Source organism: Cryptomeria japonica, chromosome 5 (assembly GCF_030272615.1).
Source record: "Cryptomeria japonica chromosome 5, Sugi_1.0, whole genome shotgun sequence".
NCBI classification, from domain to species: Eukaryota; Viridiplantae; Streptophyta; class Pinopsida; order Cupressales; family Cupressaceae; genus Cryptomeria; species Cryptomeria japonica.
Window position 1 is genome coordinate 144,200,146 of NC_081409.1, and position 24,539 is coordinate 144,224,684.

Sequence of the window (24,539 nt, forward strand, 5' to 3'; positions counted from 1 at the left end):
GCTTTTGTCCATGTTGATAAAGAAAACAGAACCAAGCTTGATGCTAAATCTCAGAAATGTACCTTCATTGGATATGGGATAGATGAATATGGCTATCGGTTATGGGATTTTGAAAATAAGAAAATAATTAGAAGTAGAGATGTTATATTCAATGAGAAGGTTATGTATAAAGAACAGATGCAGGAAAAGAAGCATGAACATGACAAACAAGAATATGTGGTGTTGGATGAGATTCCTGAAAATGAAATGCCACAGGTACCTGATGCTCATCAACAACAGATTGTCCCACAAACTCCTACAAGTGTTAGACGTTCTACGAGGACAAGTAGACCCCCTGAAAGATTTTCTCCTTCTTTGTATTCTATTTTATTAACGGATTCTGGTGAACCAGAAGAATATGAAGAAGCAATGCAGGTGGATGCCAAACAACAGTGGCAACTAGGCATGAAAGAGGAGATGGACTCCTTGATGAAAAATAAGACTTGGGACTTAGTCCCTTTACCTGCAGAAAAAAGAGCCTTGCCTAACAAATGGGTTTATCGGCTGAAGGAGGAGGAAGGAGGTCAGAAAAGATATAAGGCCAGACTTGTGGTAAAAGGTTTTGCACAAAAAAAGGGTATAGATTATGATGAAATATTTTCTCCAGTTGTAAAAATGACTTCAATTAGAACTATACTTAGTCTTGTGGCTGTAGATGATTTACATCTTGAACAATTAGATGTCAAAACAACTTTTCTCCATGGAGATTTGGAGGAGGAAATTTACATGTTGCAACCACAGGGATATGAGGTCAAAGGTAAGGAGAACTTGGTGTGCAGGTTGAAGAAAAGTCTGTATGGCCTAAAGCAAGCACCCCGATAATGGTATTTAAAATTTGATAGTTTCATGGCTGAACACAGTTATCATAGATGTCATTCTGATCATTGTGTATATTTTAAGAGATTTGATAATGGCAGTTATATTATCCTGTTGCTTTATGTTGATGACATGCTTGTTGCTGGGTCTAACATGCAACATATAAATGATCTTAAACAAAAATTAGCCAGGTCATTTGCTATGAAGGATTTGGGTGCAGCTAAGCAAATTCTCGGTATAAGGATTACACGGGACAGGAAAAATAGAACCTTGAATTTGTCCCAAAGTGAGTATATAAAGAAGGTGTTGAAAAGATTTAACATGCAGGATGCAAAAGCAGTTAGTACACCTTTGGCTAGTCATTTCAAATTGACTAAGGAGATGTGCCCAAAGGCACAGGAAGAGGTTAATAAAATGTCTAACATCCCGTATTCATCAGCTGTTGGCAGTCTGATGTATGCAATGGTATGCACAAGGCCAGATATTGCACATGCAGTGAGAGTTGTGAGCAAATTTATGAGTAATCCGGGTATGGAACATTGGAATGCTGTGAAATGGATTCTTCGGTATTTGAAAGGAACTACTATGAAGGCATTATGTTTCAAAGGATCTAATGCTGCTCTAAGTGGATTTGTTGACTCTGATCTAGCGGGTGATATTGATTCACGGAGGAGTACTACAGGGTATGTTTTTACTATAGGGGGAACTGCAGTCAGTTGGATTTCTAGGCTGCAAAAGGTTGTTGCACTTTCAACCACTGAAGCTGAGTATGTTGCTGCTACAGAAGCCAGCAAAGAGATGATTTGGTTGCAATGTTTTATGAAGGAATTGGGTCAGACACAAGAGGATAGCCCATTGTATACTGATAGCTAGAGTGTCATTCATCTTGCGAAGAACTCTGCTTTTCATTCAAGGACAAAGCACATTCAACTCAGGTACCACTTCATCCGGACTATTTTGGAGGAGGGTCAGTTACGGCTTGAGAAGATTCACACAAGTGAGAATCCTGCCGATATGTTCACAAAGGCAGTTCCACAGGAGAAGCTGATTTATTCATCAGTTTCTATTGGTCTTCTTGATTGATAATTGTGGAATTTATACTAGTCAAGTCCTAGTGTTTTATCTAGCGGATGTTGCATGTACAGTGGTGTCGTGTAGTATCAGTCTCCAAGTGGGAGATTGTTCGGTGTGGAGCCTGATCAGTCTCCAAGTGGGAGATTGTTGAAATGTGGCGACTGATCAACAAAGTACTGTACACTCAGCACGTATCCTCACCGGGGTTCGGGGGCGGCAGCCCTCGAGAAAGCGGGGGTTCGGTGGCGGCAACCCCCGAGAAATTTTTTTTTGCCGTTTTTTTGTTGATGAAAACCGACATTGTAATAAAACCCTAAAAAGGCCGACTTTGTTTGTTGCCCTAAAAAAACGCATGTTATAAGCGGTTGGGATGCTTAAGGCATTGTAAGGTTGATGTACTATTTTTGCTGGATAATAAGAAAGATTGGACGGCTGTGTATGGTGGACGTAACCCATTCTGGGTGAACCACGTTAAATCTCTGTGTTATCTGTGTCCTGTTTTATTTCTTTATCTTTTGTATTTAAATCTGCATATAATTGTTAGTTTATATTTGCTTCGGATCTGCTTGAAACCCTAACACATGTATGGTTTGTGATTTTTCATTGCTTAGAGCATTGCTCTAACGCATTGCAATGATCCCATGCAAGAATAAGGAGCACTAAGGAGCTAGGAAAGACAAGCAGCAGAGGCAGCAACGAACAAGACAACTTTGAACCAATCATTCAGGCAATGACTGGTCACCCTCCCTACATGAACATTTATTTTCATTACTTATTCATGTATATGTTCATTTCAGTTTGTATTGAGTAAGAAACGGTCAGTCTCATGGCTTGTGTGAGACAAAATGTATATTTTCCATTCAATAAAGATCACTATTTCAAAATAGATTTGTAAAAAAATTTCTCATATTTCATGCATCTATATGAATGTAATGATCCTTGATGTTTTTAATCTCTTTTAAATTATTCCATTCATGCATTTGGATGCAATGTAGAGGAGGTAAGAAAAATGCACCATATTCTTTGAAACTATTAGAGGCTCTACCTGATTGAGCCATAGGTGAAAATCTGGTAACAAGTGTATTACACATCCTCCCTACTTGTGCAAAGATTGGATTTTTGTAATAGGACTTGGGCATCCTTCAAATAAAAATGGAAAGATTCTTTTTGAGAAATAATATTAAAATTCAATGGACCAACATAATCAAATCAACACTACACTACATCATTATTATAGATATCTTAAATAGTGTATGAGGAAATATGCACTAAAATTAGGAACACACTTTTTTGTTGGGTGAACATGCCTCTATTACCTAAAGGGAAAGGTTATGAACAAATAGAATTGGTTTGTAAATATCATCATCATAAAGTTTCTCACTTAGATCAAATTATGAATCAATTTTTTATTCAATAAAGGATGTAGGGTATGAGTACAAACAATATAGCACTATAATTCCTCACACTTAGTCAAGTTTCAGTAATCACTAAGCTATAGATCTTATAATTTTTCTCATTGTTTTGATATAATATTATTTAAACAAAAATATTATTTTAAAAATTGTGTTTTACACAAAAGTGTATTCCACATTATGTTTTACACAAAAGTGTATTCCATGTTGTTTTTAATCCTTAGTCTATCAATCCTTTTGAGCCTCCCTCTCTTTCCCTCTAAAGAGTCATCCTCAACAAGATACAATGCAATAACCTCTAATGAGTCCTCACCAATAGGTGTCTCAATTTATTCCTATTTCTTCCTATTAAGACAATGGAAAATACATTGTAAGTAGACAGTATGGAAAATGTAGAGCAATAAAAAATACATGGTGTTTTGCTGAATGTTAAAAAACACATGGTTTTTTATCGAATGTTTAAAAACATATGGTGTTGTAACAAAGCTCAACATGAGTGAAGAGGGTGGAAATCAATAAAAAATATATGAAGATATTAAATATGGTGTAACATATGGTGTTGTAACATGAGTGAATGAGAGGGAGAATATAAAATATATGAAGATAATAAATTAAAATATAGAGAAATATTTTATTGGATGGTTGTAACATTAGAAATAAAAAATGGTAAAAGGGAAAGAAAAGAAGAGAATGTAGAATATCTATCCTCTTATAGCATATGTGAGGTCTCTAATGAAGAAAATTATGCCTCTCATAGATAAGATATATGCAGCCCTTAAGTGGTCTCATATGATAAAAGTGACTTTTAAAGGTGGTGTTATAGGAGTTGAGAAAATACAACACCACAGGAGCCTAAAGATCTTCTGCAAGCCGAATAACCTGTTACAAGGAGAAGCAATGAAGCAAAATCTGAAGAACATACAAAACACAGAGAATATACTCAAAAAGAGAGAGCTCAATATTCACAAAAATATGTAATGTGATTCTTACAATGAAAAGAAAGAACTCAACCTTTAATAGGTCAAGAAACCCTAAAAAGGGAAAACCTAGGTTTGCACATAATAATTAATTAAAATAATTAATTATATGCACCTAAAGTTAGCTTAAGTGTAAAAGAGATAAAGGGAACTTAAATAATTAAACAAAGAATGTTTAATTAATCAAGTAAATACCCGAATACTCTAACACCCCCCCTTAAGCTAGACTTAGGGAGAAGCTAAAACCTAGAACAACTATTGAAAGCAATAAAGATGGGTCCCAATAACAAGGCCTGATCAGGTACCCAAATACAATGAAATCTCTATGAAACGAAGACAAAGGAGAAAACCCAATGGGAAAAAACTCCTCTCCAAAAAGAGATAAAAGAAAACCATTGAAGCATGAAGAACATGCAAACTCTGTCGAAGAATAACTGCTGATCTGAAGAACATCCACTGAACTAGAACATGACCAGGTAGAGAAGACTTTAATCTGCATGAGTGCCCTCAAATGACACTACTCGAATCAGGAGGCAAACAAGGCAAAACAACTGAAATCAAAGATACATATGGCATGAGAAACTAAAGCCTGAAGAGCTAATCAATCGAACTACGGAAGCATTAGAACCAACAGGATAAACCTCCCCATAATGTGAAAGTGGGAGAGAGACATGAACACTAAAAAGGACAGCGAAAAACAACTGCATCACAAAGAACCAAGAACATCAAAGGTGCTGAGACACATCATCATGAGGCAAATGTCATGGAAGGAACACTCACTTGACAAAGGAAGATGGCAAACAAAGGCAAACATCAACCCCCTCATGGCACTTGATCAACAGTGCATGTACAACAAGACACAAGATATGCAAGATTCCAAGTAAACAATGCATGATGGCACTTTATCTCAGTGCGTTTGCATAATTACAAGCTACAATGATAAGAAGACTGGAAATAGAAACAAGAAGCAAAACAGAGACACCCTACTCAGAAAAGAGATCCCAAGACTTGAAACAACCATGATATCCACCAGAGTGCTGAAAAGCAAAAAACTAAATAAAATATGCATGGAGCAGAATCTGAAAAAAAAACTCATTTTTCTGGAAAGTACACAGCACAAGCTTTCCAAAAATATAAAGTTTTTGAAAAACGGAGTTCGGATGCTCATCTATGTCTCCCGGAGTGCAAAAAAGAGACTTCACTTTGATTGTAAAAAAACATAGTAAAATAATAAAATTGGAAAAAATTACCAAGACCATGAGATCGGCCTCGGAACCAACTTTCCGATGCCTATTCATTTTCAAAAAAATGACTCCGTATGCCCAAGCTAGGGCCAAAAAACCAAACCCCCCCTGAAAAAACCAAAAAAGGGGGTCTGGTGGCCTGTGGGTGGTCCGGTGACCAGGGAGAGGTGCTTCGGTGGTAGCCGGGTGGCAGGGCGACGACCGAGTGGCAGAGTGGTGGCCGACCAGAATAAAAAAGGTGCCTGGGGAGCGAAGCGGAGGGCGGCCGGAAGCAGCGGTGAGGGCCAGGGAGGAGGCTGGGGGCTGCAGGCGGCGGCGGGTTGGGTAGCCGGCAACGCAGGGAGGCGGCGACCGGTAGGGAAGTTGCGGCCGGGCGGCGAGAAGGCCAGGGAGCTGGGCGCTTGGCGGTGCAGCAAGGCCAGGTTGGGTGGCGGCAGCGGAGCCAGGCGGAGCGGCGGGGCCAGGCTGGGCAGCGCGCGGGGGACTAAGATCTGCATGGCCGGCGAGGGCCAGGGACCGGGATCTGCATGGCCGGCGGGGGCCGGAGAAATAGCGGCGATGATCGAAGAAGGATGGAGGGGCCACCGGCGGGGGCCGCAAGGGCCAGACTGACAGGTCTGACAGGCCTGTCAGTCCGGTACCTTGCAGTACCCACAAAAAATGTGCCCCAAAAATTTATTTTTTTCTTAAAAAGAAACAAACCTCCCTTTTTTTTTCGCTTTTTTGAAAGAATTTTTTTTTTTTAGCAAATTTCGGCCTGCATGCTATAAAAAGGCAAATTTTTTATTTTTTTGAAATTTTTTTTTCGATCTGCATGCTAAGGTCATACGGCCTGGATCTGAGAAAAAAATGCTCCCAGAGGCTCAAGAACCAAAATAGGTCAAATTTTATATGACCATAGGGGTTTTTGGGCCTTCTGAGCATGATGGTGAGGTCCGTTTAGGTCCAAAGTGCTCAAAAAAAAGCTCAAACCCTAGGTACATAAAAAATTCCTGAAACCCCAGATCTACTTCCAAAGCCAAAAATCTCAAAACAAGAATAGGTAGCTACAGATCTGATGCTCTGATACCATATAGGAGTTGAGAAAATACAACACCACAGGAGCCTAAAGATCTTCTACAAGCCGAATAACTTGTTACAAGGAGAAGCAATGAAGCAAAAACTGAAGAACATACAAAACACAGAGAATATGCTCAAAAAGAGAGAGCTCAATATTCACAAAAATATGTAATGTGATTCTTACAATGAAAAGAAAGAACTCAACCTTTAATAGGTCAAAAAACCCTAAAAAGGGAAAACCTAGGTTTGCACATAATAATTAATTAAAATAATTAATTATATGCACCTAAAGTTAGCTTAAGTGTAAAAGAGATAAAGGGAACTTAAATAATTAAACAAAGAATGTTTAATTAATCATGTAAATACCCGAATACTCTAACATGTGTAAGGGTAGTGTCTGGAGCACTATTTCTACAATTGATCTACCTTAGCTTAAAGTCATTGATCCTTCTCCATCATTGTATATAAGTTGATTGAAAAGGTATAATTTTCATCATCCCCTTCTTGGGCCATGGTCAATTTGGTAGGAAATGACCATTGTATGATTCTACTCTAAAAAGATGATAACACAAATGGCACAAGAAATTGTATATTAATGTTAGCCTCTAAGTATATTATGGCCAAAAATATTGTAGAATGTGAGAATAGCATCACATAGGTACTCTGAACATATACACACATAATGAAAAGACTTAGAAATGCAAGAACACAAAATTTAGTTGTCACTTGATATTGGGTTAAGGATAAGGTTGGAATAAGCGAGTCTTAGAAACATACTATGGGAAATGGACACCAAATAAGGTGAACTTGTAACAAAATTATAAGGAATGCAGTTTTTAACCTTATATTCCCCCAACTTTGATGAATTTGTACCTCTAGGTGATAAGTTGCACCTAAATTAAGAAATGAAAATATTGAAAGATAGTGACATTTTTAGATACATAAAAAAAGGATATATTACTTCATCCAACCTATCATCTAAGAACCTTATGCTACTAAATTTGTGAGCATATATACAAAACAACATCACGAGGAAAATATACGCATCAAGTAGATTGACATACTTGGTTTTTGAAGGTAGTAGTGAAGGTTTGGTTTTCTTTTTCACCCTATCTTAAGTGTTGTTTGGTTTCATGATTTTAGGTTTAAGATTCATTTGAGGAAACATCAATGAGTGAGTGCAATATGTAAACATAAAAGTGAAGCTAGTTGAAGTGAAAGAAGATTTCAACATAATGAGTGAGTGCAATATGTTAGGAAGATTTCCAAAATTTACAAAAATTAGATGTATATTTTGTATTTGTAGGTCCAATTTGAAAGTAAAGGATGAAACAATCGTCAATTTATATATATTGCTTATAAATTTATGCCAAATATTAAATGTAATAATTTTTGTAAGAAATTAATGAAGAATGTCAGATTTATCATTCTAAATGTGCTCACACTTTTACTTATGATTTTGGGATCTATTTTTTAGTTCAAAGGATAATCATGATTATTCATACAATCCTTTACCAAAACATAAAATTTGAATATCTTATAAGCAATTAGAAAAGGATATTCCATTGACAAGTCATCTAATCTTTCAAATATATTCCATTGACTTGTCATCTAATTGACAAGTCATCCCTTGATTTTATAGGTCTATTTTATCTTTGTGTACATAAATGACTATTACTTAATCCATTATTAAAAGTTGAGATCAAGGAATACAAGTTGTAATTTTTTTAATAATTTAAATTTAAATGGCTATTACTTAATCCATTATTAAAGATCAAGATTTGTGTATATAAATGACTATATACAAGCTTTGCAACACATTGTATATGTAAAAAGCTATTATACTAAATCCATTATTAAAATTAAGATATATTTTATTAACTACAATGAATTCACTTTATGCATATGAAATGTAACTGCAATCCTCAGAAAGAAATGCCAACTTCCAATCAAAGAAGTGCCACATAAAAACAATTTACAAAATTATTATAACAATAAATTACAAAATTATTGATCATATTTTTGACATATTCAGACCTATGTCATGTCCACTATCAAGAAAGGTTACATCAAATAAGATAAAATTTGAGAAAAATTCCAATAAAATGCAAGATAATAGAGCCCCACTAAAATTATTGATCATATTTTTTTGGCATATTTTGTTGCTTGTTAGCCAAGATCTGATGTTGTTTTCTCTGCCCTACTATCTGTGCATGCACTGATCCCACTTCGTAGAAGTTAGAATTGAATATATGAAAACATATACAAAGAGCATAACTGTTTAATAACTACCAAAGAAAATAATGATTAAATGTCAATTGACAAGAAACCACACTTGAACATTTTAAAAAATCAATTGTGAAATGTAATAATATTACTAGATCATGACCCACTTGGTTTTGCCTGAATGCAAATTCTATACTCTTCATTGACCTACATAATATTTAATTTAATTTAAATAAAATTTTTAGGGAATAAACTATTTTTTATTGAATAAAAGTTGAGTTAGGTAATATGCGAAAATAAAGATAAATAGTAGCAGTTGCAATAGTATGGCAAGATCAGGTCTGCTTTCAAGAAACAATATGATTAGAAGAACTATTGGATCAAGATGATACAAGATAGACACCATGAGTCAGGGTAGGCATGAATAGCTAGATTGAATTCATTTTTGGAAGCTGAGTTTTACTAATAATATTAGTTGAGAATTCATACCCATTTGGATTGAATTGTTTTCTTTGAGGAATTGAATCTTTCCATACCCACCTCGGTTAAAAACTATCATGCCCTCAGCTGTGATGAATAAATCCTTCTGTTACATCTAATGGAAGCAGTGCCTAAAGTTTTCTATGTCTAATGGAAGCAATGCCTAAAGTTTGTGTTACAGAGAGGGTCACCACACCCCAGATCATGAACAACTCCTATAAGGTGGCTATACAGACAATCATTTATCAAGCGATTTAAATAAAGTTTTCTAAGTTGAAATGCAACCTGATTGCTTATGAATGCATGTTATATAAACTATTCAGAAAGGAAATCTATAAATAACCAGAGAGTTGTTGTTTGATGGAAGTGTTGTAGTCTGTTGGATTTGGTTGTTGGACTTGGATATGTTGTTGTCTTTGTTGTCAACATATTCTGTGAGTTTTTCCAGTGAGCTTGTGAATATTTTATGATCTGGTTTGTTGTTCTTTGGTTACCGGTTCTTGGTGTTCTTGTTGGTGTTCTTGTCGGTATTCCCTCCAGTATATTCCGATATGATCATATCTTGTATTGAGACTTTGGGATGTTTTTTTGGGATGATCTTGTGTATCTTCATTTCAGATGGATCGTGATTTGGTGACCTGCAAGTTATCTTTCTTCGTGACAGTTGTTATTTGGATGTGTTCTTGAGCTTTGAGATGTTGACCGATGAAGATTTGATTTGAGGTGTTGGTGCAACTATTCTGAATGATTATAACGTGTTTGCTAGTGTCTCCTAATTGTGTCCTATTTGTTTTGGTGATTTGCATTGATCGTTGTGCGAGTTTTGGTGATTTCTATCAATCGGTGATGATTTGAGTGTTTCTGGTGGTGTAACGTGTTGCGGTTGATCTTGGCATGATTTCCAGTGGATATGATCATTTGGGAATTTGAATTACATCCATGCTATGTAATGTAAATCATAATATTGGTCTGGTGGTCGATCTTTGTATCGTGTAATGTAATTTTGGTTGAGGGTTTAGCCGACCTTGCTATCAAGGTTGATGATTTGTATATATAGGTGATATACTTATGTAATTTAGGATTTGATGTGATGTATACATTATCAAAGAGAGTTGTATATGCAAAAAAGAGATACATCATTCAGTGAAGTGTTGTGGTGAGATCGGTGTTGCAAAGCAAACAATTGTGCTTAACCGAAACTGTAATCAGGCATATGTAGATGCTATTATTGCAGTTCATTTCTTCTGGATTGTAGTCCGATTTATTTTGTAAATCAGTGAGACTTCCCTGAGGGTTGGAGCCTTTCAGGCATATATCTTTTGGCAGTGAGCGTAGGTAGTGTGCCTGAATGCATGTGCATTCTCCATTGTAATATTTTTACATACTACTGCAGAGTATCATCTTATTGTGGGTAGGTTCCCACTGTGGTTTTTCCCTTGACCGGGTTTTCCACATAAATTTTTTTGGTGTTGTGTGTTGTGTTGTTCATTTGCTTATCTTTCAGTTGCTGTAGTTTATCAAGTTTATGTCTTGTTGTTTGATTATTTGATTTCTGGTGAAGACTAATTCACCCCCCCTCCTCTTAGTCTTCCTTCTTGGTTGCTGATAACAATTGGTATCAAAGCTAGATCCTTCGGTAGAAGCTTAATCACTTGAGGAGATCCGAGATGGCAGCTCAAGGTATTCTTTTCAAGAAGGATAGTCCAAGGTTTGATGGAAGCAACTATACTGTGTGGAAGAACAAGATGGAGGTGCACTTGAAATGTCTTGGAGAAGATTACTGGAAGATTACTAAGAATACCTATGTTGTTCCTCAGAATGGACCATCCACTCTTGAAGAAGTTTAAGGAAGCTGAATATAATATCAGAGTAAAGGAAGCATTACTCAGTGCCCTAATTGATTCTGAAATGATAAATGTAATGGAACTTTAGACTGCACATGAGATCTAGGTGAAGCTTGAGATCATGTATGAAGGTGATAGTCAAGTGAAAGTTGCTAAGTTGCAGAGCTTGAAAGGAAAGTATGAGACATTGAAGACGAGAGATGATGAGAACATACATTCATACATGGATAAGCTGAATGAACTTGTCCTTAGTATCGGGAATGATGGTAGAAATATTGAGGAAGATGAGATTGTTTCTAAGGTGTTGAGATATTAGCCTCTTGCTTACAAACATAAGGTTGCTTCTATAGATGAGATCCAAAGTGTAACTATAGTAGCAAGAGATACATTGGTTGAAAAACTTACTGCATTTGAGCTGAGCGAATTTGGAGAATCACAAGGAAAGTCTGAGGTAGAATTTAAAGTATCCACATCTATCTCCGGTAAGCAGAAGTACGATCCTGATGAGTGTAGGATATCCAGGTATGAAAGAGAGAGAAGAGAGATTATAGAGCAAGAGAGAACTTTATGAGCTTGAAGCATTGATTGCCTTAAGGTGCCTATAAGTATGATGGAAAGTTGCCTTTGAAATGTTTTACTTGCAATAAGATAGGAAATTTTTCTTCTAGATGTCCGGAGAGAATGGCTAAGTATGACAAACATGATAAGTTTGACAAGTATGATAGGAATGATAGATATGAGAAGCATGATAAGTATGATAAGCCTTATAAGTCTAACCGAAAGTTTAGGAAACAAAATAACTGTTATTATGTTGCAGATGAAGGGGTTACAAATGAAGAATCAGAAGGAGATGAAGGTGTGTTTATTGCCATTAAGGAATATGGACCTGTGCCTATTGATTCCACTAGCTGTTCTGCTGAAGAAAAAGCTTTGGCTACTAAAGTTGAAGAAAAAAGTGTATGGGTAATTGACAGCGGTTGTTCACATCATATGACCAGTGATAAAAGAAAAATTGTAAGTATGGAAAAGCATGATGGTGGAATAGTCGGATTTGGAGATGACAAAGCCTGTATAATCCATGGGAGAGGTTCTATTTCTTTTGATGGTAAGCATAACATTGATGATGTCTTGTATGTTGAAGGTTTGAAGCATAATCTTTTGAGTGTTGGATAGATGGTTGACAAAGGTTATGATCTGCGATTCAAGGATGGTAAATGCAAAATCTTGAATGCCTCTGGTATAGAGATTGCATCTGGGACTAAGATTGAAGGTAACATTTTTCATTTGAATGCAAGTGAGAAAAGTTGTTTGATTGCTAAGATAGATGAGAGTTGGTTATAGCATAGAAGGACATGTCATGTAAACTTTGATTCACTGATCAATATTACTTCTACACATGTTGTTAGAGATTTGCCTAAGATTGTCAAACCTGTTCATCCAGTATGTAAGGAGGGTCAGTTGGGTAAGCAAACAAAAATTTCTTTCAAGAACAAACAATATACTTCAGATGGATTGCTGGATCTTGTGCATATTGACCTATGTGGGCCTACAAATGTTAGAAGTGTGTAGGGAGATAGATACTTTATGCTGCTAATTGTTGATTATTCTAGGATGATGTGGGTTGTCTTTTTGAAGGAGAAATTAGAAGCGTTTGAGAAATTCAAGATATTCAAAGCTAAAGTTGAAACATAGTCCGGATTGAAGCTGAAGTGTCTGAGATCTGATAGAGGTGGAAAATTTTGTTCTGGTGAGTTCAATTCTTTCTATGAGATGCATGGAATCAGAAGACAAATTTCTACTCCTAGAACCCCACAACAGAATGGAGTTGTTGAAAGGAAGAACCATATTGTTTTGGATGTTGCAAGGACTATGTTGATTGAAGGAAATGTTCTGAAGATCTACTGGAGAGAAGACATTAGCACTGTAGTCTACACATTTAACAAAGTTCATATCAAAGGTGATACCAGTAAGACCCCTTATGGGACTTGGTTTGGTCATGTTCCTATTGTGAAATATTTCAAAGTTTTTGGTAGAAAATGTTATATCAAGAGAGATGAGGATATTGGAAAGTTTGATGCTAGAAGTGATGAAGGTATCTTTTTGGGATATTCCACAAAGAGTAAAGCCTACTGGTGTTATAACTAGAGACTGCGAAAGATTGTTGAGAGTGCATGTGTGAAGGTGGATAAGAACCTTGGAAAGGAGGTCAGAGCTTATGATGAAGGTCATTATGTTCTTTTAGCTCCTATTCAGCCTGAAGGATCTAAGCCGAATGATCTGGTAGAGACAAAAACTGTTAATCCAGATGTTGTTGGTGCTGGTGATGATGTGTAGGAATCTAAGAATCAGAAGACTCCGAGGTATGTTAGATTAAATCACTCTGAGAATCAGATTATTGGTGATAAGAATAAAGATGTGATGACTAGAAGAAGGTTAGCTGCAGAAGAGGTATCTTTGATATCCAAAGTTGAACCTAAAGATATCGTTGAATCTTGTAAATATGAGAATTGGATAAGGTCCATGGAAGAAGAATTAGATCAGATTGAAAAGAATAATACTTGGGAACTTGTGCCTAGACCTAACGATAAAAATGTTATTGGTACTAAATGGTTTCTTAGAAACAAATTGAATGAAGCCGATGAAGTAGTCAGCAACAAATCTAGACTAGTCTACAAGGGGTATTCACAACAAGAAGGAACTGATTATTGTAGGTTAGGAATTCGGAAATCATCAAAGCATATATAAAAACTAACCTAGCTCAATCACGAAAGCACAAATGCAATGATCTATCCTAAACACACTCAATAAAGACATAAAGACAAAACATTCAAAACTAAAGACTATGCAAACCAAATGTAGATCTGAATGCTTCCTTCAGGTGGCTCCATTGTTCTTCTTTCTTCTCCAAATAGCCTTTGTTTGTGGATCTCACCTTCAAGTGCACACACCTAATGTGAAAGCAAGATGGATATTGGCACAAGAGTACTCAAAGCGTGATTGATTAGAAATTTGATAGTCTGATTATCCTCATTATTAGGGCTTTGGTTGAAGAAATTCATCCAATTTATAGACAAATTGGAGAGATGAACAAATTAGCATGATAGTGATTTGAATGGAAATTCAAATCAAGAATAGCAAAATTATGACATGTGTATGACAAATTGCTATGCAAGGATTTATGACAATTTATGACAAATTGCTATGCAAAGATTTATGACAAGAATTTGAAATAGAAATAGACATTTGGGAATTTAGGAGAATTTAGAAAATTAGGTTAAAAATGATGACTTGGAAATTAGGAAATTGATGAAAAATAGGTAAATTAATTAATAATTTCTCATTCATTAATTAATTTACAAAAATAGGAGGAATTAATTAGCCAATTAAATAAACATTTAATTGTGACAAGAAGACTTAGGATAAATAAATAAATAATTTAACCTAGAGGGAAAATGCCAAACAAGATTAAATGAATAAATCATAAAACCTTGGAAGATGAATTAGAAATGCAAGAACGACAATTAGGTCTTGACAAAGGATAGTTGATATCGATTCGATCATGATTTTGAATTGATAAATGACCAGTGTTGATAAATGCGCCGAGGAACAATGACAAATTGATCCAAATTGACATGATTGAAGAGGACAAGGATCGATGACAAATCGATCGCAATATGACAAGATTGACAAGTTGATAAGAGATTGACAAGATCGACCAGAATCATGATTAAAGATTGTTGTCAACAAGACCAAATTCGAAAGCGATAAAAATGAGGAATGCAGAAGAAGGACTCAATGCTCGCAAATGATAAAAACCAAGTGTGTGACATAGAAGAAATGTTAATGCGACGCAAAAACCTAAAATGAGGCAATGCGCAAATGTTAAAGTATGACTCCGCAAGTGTTGACCATTTTTAGGTGTCTACATTTTGCCCCTCTTTGAGACAATGTGATTTTAAGCATTGTTTCAAAGAACAATAATGAAAATGCCCCGGACGCTGACAATGACATATGAAAATGCCCCAGACAATAACAATGACATATGCATGCCCCCTCGAGGAATTGGCCGGAAACATGCAGAAAAGAGGCCAATTGATCGATAAGAATGATAGAAAATGATAGGATCAAACGGACTGCCAAGACGGACCGAAGAAATGTTAGTAAGAAGAAATTAGACAGAGGACAGGTAGAGATGAAGAAATACTTGCTTTCACCAATGCACAGAAGTAGGTGAGAACCTTTATTTGATATGGCAAAATGGATGCGGCGCTACATGGCAATGAAGGCCAGAGCGATAATGCAATCCCTTTGCGTAAGACAGACACATCGCAGACAAACAACAATCACAACCAAAAGAAAAGGACCATGAACCATCCCGGTCATGCTAAATCACTCAGTGACATCATCGAGCAACATAGGAACATGATTGAAGATAAATCAATAAAAAGATAAGATGCACCAATTCAAACAAGTCAAACAAACATCTTGATCTTCATTGTCAAAAGTTGAAAGTGCTGATAGGATGATCATACTGTCTGGTTTAAGGACATGTGGTACCCCGTCTAAGATAGGACACAGTCTGGTTTCGAGTATACCACACCCTGTATAAGACTCATGATAGTGTGCCAAGGACAAATGATATTGATGTTGAAGTTCGATTGATAAGACAATTTTTTGATCAGTTTGAATGTTTGATTTTGATTGAAAAAGGTCATCTATTAATGCGTGATTTCAGGAAAGCACAGTGTGTGATTGCGTGTCATTGGATGGATGCTCAGTGATCTGTCTTATGCACAAAGGGGGGTAATTTATTGCAAAATGCGTGTTTTTGTGAGTTTTATAATTTTTTTGTGTTCATTTTTTTCAGGACTTTATTTGACTTTTTAGGGATTATTTCAAGACATTATTTGATTTTTTTAAATTTTTTTTGAAGATCTTTTTCAGGACATTTTTCAATTTTTTTGAATTATTTCAGGACATTTTTTGATTTTTATGATTTTTGCAGGACATTTTTCAATTTTTATGATTTTTGCCCCTAGTGTCTAGCAAGGCAAGGAATATGATAGGTGAATAAATAGGCTTGCTGAAATGTTGGTGGATAGAGGGAAGACAAAGGCCTTTTATTATGGAGACAATGCAGATGCAATTTTCAAGGACTATTGCGTGATGGGACAAGAGATTGGATATGACAATGTAAAGCAGTGACATGGCATGAGGGATATGTCAAGAGGTGTTTGAAACCATGTTTAAATTTTGTGTCCTTATGTCAGATCAAGATCAAGGAATGAAACAGAGTGTATGGATAGTGATAAGATATGGATAGGATAAGCAAGACCAAGAATGGATAAGGGACATGGACTGAAGGTCGGGATTGGCTAAGGGATAGTGGCAGAAAGTTGCAATAAGATAGGGAATATGGATGAAAGGTTATAATAAGCAAATGGATAAATGACCAAAAGCTATGATAGACTAAAAGCTGCGAACAAGATGCATAATGCTCATAACGATCCTCAGCCTTGTCAAGATCAAAGGTGGAAAGGGAAACTGGACATTAGGGACAATAGGATATGAAGGGTGATGACAAGGGTTCGATAGGATAATGGAACAATGAAGGAAAAAAGGATATGATAGGATAAAACCTGTCCCCAAGTACGGTATGCAAGAAGTTCATAGATTATGCATGACGCCTGTTTGCCAGGTTTTCATCATGGTACTTGCCCAAGGCGCCTGTTTGCCAGGTTTTCACCAGTGGACAGATTATTTTTGCTTTACTTTTTTCTTTTGTCTTTTTTTTTTTCACTTTTTTTTTGACTTTTTTTGTTTTTTGACTTTTTCAAGAGAAGATGGACACATGATAGGGGATGGAAGAAGGACTCAAGCGTCTTTTTTTTTTCTTTTTGGATAGTAGCCTTGAAAAAAATGGACCATGACCTTTTAAAAGCATGCTCAAAGACGTTGGTAGGATAAGGACATGGAAAAAGAGATGAAACTAAGACAACGATTTATGTAAAGGATTGGATCAAAGGGATTGAAGGATGGAAAATATGCATTGGATAATGGATAGGGTATGGGAAAAATTGGGCTTCACTAGATGGAAATGAAGGCAAGATCGACATTGGCACACACCTTGAGGGGTGATGGATTGATGGAGGACAAATGGATCTCAGATTGTGAGATTTGGATGGAGGAATAGGTTGGGATTTTTGGACATAAGGGCCCAAAATGGATGAAGAAGGTGATGGAGGAACAGACTTGGAAGGTGTGGATGGAGGAATAACAATTTTGGATGCCAAGTTGGATGTTTCTTTAGGCTTTTGTGCTTCAAGGAGCTTCTTAGGGATCCACATGGTTTTTGATTTTTCATGCTTTTGTGGTTCCTTGGAGTGCATTGCTTGCACAAGGGATTTAGGAACCCATATATATTTTGAATTTGCTTTATTTTGCTTAGTGGGCCTTTCTGACCTTTTGAATATATATTTTTCTTTATAGATCATATTGTTCTTTGTTTTGACATGTCGATTATATTGGACATGTTGATCCTTGAATACATGTGGATTGCTAGACTTATGATGCTTATACTTGGCATCCAAATTGCTTGGAAGAGGGAATGAATGTCGGTGTGGATGGGAATGATATGGAGGCATGTGGGATGGATGGAAGGTTCTCCAAGATGTGTGCCTTTGCTGATGTTGTATAGGAGATGGAGGGATATAGGGACCTAGAATGGATGGAAGTGATGATGGGGAAGGTGGACATTTGGATTTTGACTTTGAAGGGATACCAATGCCTTGAGTGTGAGCTCTGTAGCCATGACCATTAGTATACTCTTTAACATGAAGGGATTCTTGCTTATGGAGATCTACTCCTTTGCCTTTATGAATATCTTGACTTGTAGGATACTCTCTTTGGGAAGAAGATGCAAGTCCATTATGCGGTGGATATGATATGAGAGAAATAATGAGATCTTGAAGTGGATCGGATTGCACTAAAGTGGAAGAACCCATTATGCATGTTGAGGGTTCATGAACATCTTGCATTGGCACGTTAGAATCATGAGGGGGATTAGGATCATGAGGGGGACTGGGATTGTGTAGTGGATATGGATCAATGACAGGCTCTTCAAGAGATGGAATGGGATAAATAATGGGATCATCAAAAGAAATGCGATCTTGGGGTGTGTATGGAGGATTAAGACAAGGAGGTGGAGGAACAAGTGGATCTTGTGGAGGATCTAAAGGAATAATTTGATCTTGACAAGGAGGAAGATCATTGGAATCCTCTTTAAAGGTGCTTTGCTTTGGACTTTTAATGGGATCATCGGAAAGAATGGAAGGGATATCTTGATCTTTCTTAGGAAGTGGAATGTCAATGGGATTTGAAAGGATATTTTTTTCATGAAATGGAAGGGGATCGTTTGGGACTGGATGGACTGGGATATCTTGATCTTGCTGAGGGAATAGAGTGTCAATAGGACTTTGGATAGGATGGACAAGAATAGGGGAATCATCATGAGTGTTTGGGAAAATGGGGTCCTGGTCAACAATTGGATGGGATGATAAGGTTTCAGGATTTTGATCTTGATTTTCTATAGGACTCATTTCTTCGTGCTCTAAATTATCCTCTTGACATGGGGTTGGACTTCGGATATGCCTGGGGGATTCTGACAAGGAATCAATGCTTTGGCATGAAGGAAATGCACTTTGAACATTTGTGATGGATTCTGGCAAGGAATCAATGCTTGAACATGAGGAAGAGGGACTTTGAAGGGGGTCCTCTAAAACAGGTAATGGCAATAAAGTGCATGGTGGCTTTGGATCTTGTATTTCTGAAACATGACAAGGATGTGCATCATGAATTGGATTATCTTGGCAATCAATTATGGATAGCTCTTGGATAATTGCATCCTTGGGTGTATTGTTTGATGAGGACAATATGGAAGGTTCTTGTGAAACTTCTAAAGGTGTAGGGATAGATGCCACTGGAGAGTCAATTTGTTTGTGGGGGGATGAGGCATTGCTAGACATAAGTGTATTATCTTGATCTTCCTCAAAGAACTCACTTGGTAGTTTCCTTAAGAGCATTGCAATAAAGCCACCTTTCTTTCGAGGTTTTGACATAGTTGTATCTGGAATTTGAACGTGTTTGGAAAGGAGTTGGTTTTGGTCTAATATCATATTTTGATATTGGACTTGGTTCAATTGTTCTGACATGTTTGAAACTTGGGTTGGTGTGTGCTGCAACCTTTGTTTTTGAATTTGTAATTGTGGTTGTTGACATTGATATGTTGATTGAACTTGTTGATATTCCACCATTGGTTGAACTATTTGTGGACATTGTATAGCTGGTTGGACATATTGTTGAAATTGGACCATTGGTTGTGTTGGTTGTATATGTTGAACAATTGGTTGAACCTGTATATGGTGAAAATGGATAACAAATAACAACAATATTGAAAGACTAAAATGGATTCAACCACCAAACCCTAGCCTAACAATGAACAAAGATCCACCATAACATATGAAGATAACCTAAGACAATGCAAAATAACTCAAAATCATAAAGATTATACCATCACAAGTCCAATAGGGTTTTGATCTCCATTCTTCCTATCTCCATTGATCTTGTTTGATATGCTTGCTCTCAGATTTTTGTATGCACAAGAGCTCAATAAAGAACGGAATGTGGTTGCAAGTGGAATTGTAGTGTAGCCAAGTTGCATGAAAGATCATTAGGATGTGTCATTAGGGTTTGACAATGAAGAAAACATCTCCTTAAATAGAAGACACAATAGGAAATGGAGGGTTAAGATTGAGAGGTGTAAAAAGAGAGGTCGGCTAGGATTAGAGGGTAGGTAAAAGAAATAATAAAATAATGAAAGAGGTAGGTAGTGTAGGAATTAAGAGATGAATGACATGTGTCATGTGTAGAAAAGGATAATGAATTAATTAAATAAATAAAGATTTATTTAATTAATAGAAGAAGTAGGATAATTAAATAAATAAAATATTTATTTAATTTAGGAAAGGGATAATTTAAATAAATAAATGTATTTATTTAAATGAGAAATAAGGCTAGAAGAGGATAAATGAATTAATTAAATAAATAAAGATTTATTTAATTAATAGAAGAATTAGGCTTAGATAATTAAATAAATAAAATATTTATTTAATTAGACATGACAATTTTAGGTGTCTACATTTTGCCCCTCTTTGAGACAATGCGGCTTGTCGCGTTGTTTCAAAGAAGATAAGATGAACTGATACAGAGTTGCCCCAGTATGGGAATTATATGCCCCCTCGAGAGATTGGATGAAAATGTCTGAAAAGATTGCAGACAATCTCTCGATAAGAAAGATGGGATAGAATGGGTTGATCGGATAGAGTGACAAAGTCACGGGATGAAGAATACTGACTCGGGAAATGAGGGCGAGGGCTAGGGTAGGCTATAAGATAGGCCACGGGCAAAAGACATCCTCATTGTCATCCACACCCTTAGAAGATCACAGTGCAGAGCGAGAAAAGAGCAGCAGCAGTCAGCAACGATGGCATTCATTCATAGATTCGACCGTGTTTGCCGATTCCAGCGACCAGCCGATGCAGGAGAGCCGGTAAGTACCCGAAAACCTCCTCGTACTTTCACGCATTTCAAGTTTTGTCATAAATGCATGTTTAGGAGCAATAAATGCGCTAGGAATAGGATAGTTGAAAAGTGCAAAAACGCGCAACCGCGTCTGTGTCAGTTCCAGGCGCGTCTGTGTCGGGTCCAGGCGCGTCTGTGCCTGGAACCGCGTTTGTGTTGAATGCGGACACGTTTGTGAAATGTAGCAGCGTCTGTGATTTTTAGGAGCGTTTATGTCATGTAGGGACGTCTGTGTTCCCTGGTCGCGTTTGTGTCTGGCATAAGCACGTTTGTGTTCAGAAAACGCGTCTGTGTCGCAGAAGCGCGTTTGTGCAGTCTATAAGCGCGTTTATGAGTTAAAAGCGCGTGTGTGTGTTAAAAGTGCGTTTGTGTGTTTAAATGCATGGTTTTAGTCTTTTAGGTCAAATCGGCAGTTCTGTGATGAACATACGCTGTCGATTGGATAAGCTGCTGAGAGGATACACTCAAGCAGGTCCTCTAGGAAGATTAGGATAGATCAAGGCACTTTGTGATGAACAGGGAGCACCAAGATAGGCAGCACTTTGTGATGAACAGGGAGTGCGAATGTGAGTGACACTTTGTGATGAACAGGGAATGTCACACACGTAGTACTTTGTGATGAACAGGGAGCACTACTTAGGGTAGATAGCAACACTTTGTGATGAACAGTGAGTGTCACTAGGATAGATAACCAGATGCATTTAGGTAGCAAGTAGCATTTTGTGATAAACAGTGAATGCCACGATAACTGACAAGATTGATTGTGTGACTGCAGGAGTATTTGCCGATGTTAGAGTCACGGGAGAGATTCCCGTCGATTCAGAGACTGCGACCAGAGTTGTCGATCCAGGACATGATATCCATTGAGGAGATGGGTCTCACACATGTGCTCTATGTGCCTGAGTTTCGGGCAAACATGGGGTTGCTGACTGCGTTGGCCGAGAGATGGCACTCGGAGACGTGCATGTTTCACCTGCCGATGGGTGAGATGACAGTGACATTAGAGGATGTCTACAGGATACTGCATATCCCCATTGATGGAGATTTGATTCCCTATGACCGTGACGGTGACAGGGAGGCATTGAGACGGGTGTTTCAGGATCTCGATTTGGAGATGCGAGCAGGTCATGTAGCCTGGGATACCATGAATGCCACAGGTTTAGCATTGCCGGCTGTTATTGGAGGAGTGATCAGTGGGTATTTGTGTCCAGACAGGGCCACACGAGGATTGGCAGTGGGCTGGGGAGGGGCATTGGAGACGCTGATGGCAGAGCACACTAGGTATGCATGGGGGCCATGTGTCCTGGCACATTTATATTATGAGCTGCATCAGTTTGTGTACCACGGATCAGTGGGTTTGGGCTGCGGCGTGACTCTCTTGCAGGTGTGGGCTTATGAGCACCTTCCCATCACACGACCCATTCATTTCAGAGGCAGAGGACAGGGGCGGAGCTTCGTGCACTTGTACGACATGATTACATCCCAGCCTCGGATTGGTAGATTGGAGCATTGGAGGCGCGTCATAGATGACATAGACATGGTCATCTGGAGGTCGTATCTGGGGTGCGAGGAGTGGGATGACGACGCATTGGAGCTACCCTATGTGTTCAGGAGCAGGTATCTGATTGGGCGGATGCCCTATATTCTAAAGAGGCAGCTTGTTGATAGGGTGTGCAGGCAGTTTGGGCGGATCCAGCGGATGCCACGGGGCTCGGGCATGTATGCCCGTACGGTCAGAGATCAGGTGCAGTTTGGGCCACTATTATCTTATGATCAGACGGTGACACAGCTAGCAGAGATGATGCTAATGCCTTGGGACATGTGGCCAAAGGTAGATGATGCAGGGATGGACGCAGAGTACTCTGCGTATTGGGCAGAGCATCTGTTTCCCAGGTTGACAAATCCGGCAGAGCCACTGGAGGGAGAGGGTGGAGGAGATGACGATGATGGTGGAGGGGATGGAGGTAGGGGCCGGTGGAGGCGGAGGGGAGTGGTGGGAGAGAGGCGGGTGGCACCTCGGAGGGAGGGAGGATAGGAGAGAGCAGCTCCGGTGGTGAGGGGTCGGGGTGGACAGCCCCTACAGGTGCCAACAGCACAGGGTCCTAGACAGGGACCGAGACAGGTGCAGGCAGAGGGACAGAGACAGGTACAACCACAGGTACCTATATAGGCACAGGGACAGGTGCAGGCAGAGGCTGAGGGACAGGCACCTGTAGGGGAGGAGCCATAGGCAGAGGCTGAGAGCGGAGATTCTGAGGAGGATGAGGTGTTGAGGCTGCGAGAGATCTGCCAGGGCCAGGCAGATGAGATTGAGGATTTGGTGCGGGAGAGAGACCACCTCAGGATCAGGGTCAGAGACACAGAGCGGGAGAGGGATCAGGCCATCCAGAGATACACAGAGGCCGAGACAGCTCTGAGGGCAGGGAGGCGGGCAGCAGAGGATGCAGGGGCAGGCTACACATATGTTTTGTGAGCCGGAGAGGAGATCGCCTACTGGAGGGATCTATACTATGCAGCCGTGCCAGCAGATCAGCGGGCTAGGAGCTTCCATAGATCGTCGCGCACAACGACGGCTACGGGAGGGAGTCGCAGGAGACCGACATCCAGCGGTGGGGTCATGGGGCCTCCACCACCACCAGAGAGACAGGGGGATCCTGGAGCGGGTCCATCTATAGCTCAGACTCCGTCGAGGCCAGGCGGCTCCGAGGGAGGGAGTTCCTCATAGCTATAGTGGGCTCCCATTGTATCAGTATATGTACCATTGTTGTATTGTAGACACCTGCGGGTGATTCTTTGTAGCCATATGATTCTTTCGACATCATTGTATCCTGACACATTGTGATTATATATGAGAGATGATTCATTTTTGCGGCAGCTATATGCATGTGTACCTTATGTGATGAGATGCTTCTATGATGTGTATGTTTTATGATATGGATGCTTATATGATGCAATGCAAAATATTTTTGTTCGTTTATGTTTTATATGTGTATGCATGATGCAAATGTGAATGTATGTAATGCAAATGAATATGATAATGCAAATGTAAATTGTGCTAACATGTGTTGTGTGCAGGATGTGATGCAATTGTGATATCTATATGTATGTATGAAATGCTTATATGTGGTGATGCAAATGCAACTATATGAAATGCAGATGTTTTTGGTGTGTCATTATACTCAGTCATGTGATAGCGGGCTACGTGGACTCGAGAAGGACAATGGAAGTCAATCAAGAAAGGGGGGATGGAAGACAGAAGATATGAAAGTGAAAGAGCTTCTTGTGCGTTATCATCATTGAGCTTTATTATGGCAGAATAGGTTATGACAATCAAGGCATATGTTTGACCGAGAAAGTCATTGTACCTGTTTGCATGGAGATAAGACAGTCACAAACAAGGAATGCCCCAGTTCATACTAGACTCACAGTGTCCTCATATCCTTGGACAAGTCATAGCATTACTAAGAGACAATCCACAGACAGCAAACAAAATAGGTGACGATACCCCATCCTCGCCTTTCTAGTCAAAGACATCCTGGAGATAGAATCTCTAGTCAGAGACATCCTGGAAAAGCTAAAAGACATGTCACCAAAAGATAAAATCAAAAGAAAACTAAGACTCGACACCAACATCCACTGTAGTCCTCAAGTTTAGTGTCTCTTGTCACTTGTATAAGTCTTATTTGATTATGGTCACAATGTTCACTTTCACAAAAAGGAGAGATAGCA